Source organism: Procambarus clarkii, chromosome 13 (genome assembly GCF_040958095.1).
Source record: "Procambarus clarkii isolate CNS0578487 chromosome 13, FALCON_Pclarkii_2.0, whole genome shotgun sequence".
Classification (NCBI taxonomy): Eukaryota; Metazoa; Arthropoda; class Malacostraca; order Decapoda; family Cambaridae; genus Procambarus; species Procambarus clarkii.
This window is the reverse complement of record NC_091162.1, coordinates 11,334,144-11,335,708: the sequence shown is the minus strand read 5'-3', so window position 1 is coordinate 11,335,708 and position 1,565 is coordinate 11,334,144.

Genomic DNA, 1,565 nt, shown 5'->3' with positions numbered 1-1,565 from the left:
CTGGGACAAGCCTCGTCGCAAACTTTTGAACCTTTTCCAGTTTCCTTGTGTGTTTCTTCCGGTGGGGACTCCATGATGGCGCGGCATACTCTAAGACTGGTCTCACATAGGCAGTGTAAAGCGCCCTAAAAGCCTTCTCACTTAGGTTTCTGAATATGTTCTAACTTATTATAAGCTAATTACAGCAGTTGCTATAACATTGCAGAATATTCTTGTATTCTTTCCACAGTGATTATTATTATTATTATTATTATTATTTACACATTTACAGAAAGTTAATTTGTTTTAAATTCTTGATGCCTTATTGCTACATGTTCTGCATTACATGTTAATTCTTTTGTGTAAATTTTCTACATTTTATCCATTATTAAGTATCATATTGTACTACATGTTGAGTGTTGTATACTTGTGTAATTATTTTCATGAAATTTACATCTCTCAGTTTCAGGAAAAAAATTTACTATGCTTTACCTGATCCAATTAATTTACATAACTACAGTTTCAAGTCATGTGCATACCAGATTTTAATTTACAATTTTGCTGATTTATATATTTTATATTTTGCGTGTGTGTAATATTTCTCAGTTTTATGATAAAATTTACTATGCTTTACCTGATCCAATTAATTTACATAACTCCACCCCCTCCCCGCTCAGCTCGTTGTCGCCGTGTGGGGGCTTAGTGGGCGGCTGCCGGAGTGTGATGCTCCTTGGGACAGTCCTGTCCTTTTCTAGCCTTGTGCTCCTGCTGCCGTCCTCTCCAATTTTGCTGGGCAACTTTTCCTTTTCCTTCTGTTTCGTTTTTCTCCCCCCTCTTCTCCTATCTGCTTGCCGTTTCCTGCCGACCTTTTGCTCGTTCTGGTTCTTCCATGGACTTCTTCTATTTTGACGCCCGGGTGCTTGAGGAGGCATACTCATGCACCCGTAGAACTGCAGTACCCGACGTCGAGAGCGAGGGGAACCTTTTATTGTCAATCCCCACTTCGTCACTGAACCCGATCTCGACGGACTGTCGGTTTCTTAAGGTGGCGTTTGTGGGGCGTATACTCACGACGCACCCCTAGGAGGCCCCGACAAGATCGGCGATAGCTTCTTGTTGGGTGTCCTGCCTCTAATTGTGGCTCCATGGTGGGTGTGGGGGCACATTCGTGAGTGAATTCTTCATTTCGTCAAGATGATAACCCCTGTTTCGGCTGCTTCTGCCTTACCTTCTCAGGCTCGTGGGGTGGGCGACCAAGCCCCCGAGTCGGTCCGTATTGGAAGACCGGGCTCTGTAGCCTCCGCTGCATTGGGCCCCGACCTTGCTCCTCCTTTGGCCTCTCTGACTCCTTCCCCTGGCTCCCCTCCCTCCTCTGTGGTTGGATCGAGCCCCAAGCCCCCAGTGGTGACTACCTCGTCCCCTGGCGCGGCTCCTTCTCTAGTTGTAACTACTGCGCCTTTTAACCCCTCTCTCTCTGGGGGTTCTCACCGCCGTCCTCGTCACGGCCGCCCTCGCTCGATTCCTTCCAGTTCTGCTACCTATCAAGCCTTGTTTGGTCCCGCTTCGTGGGCCAAATATTTTGATCT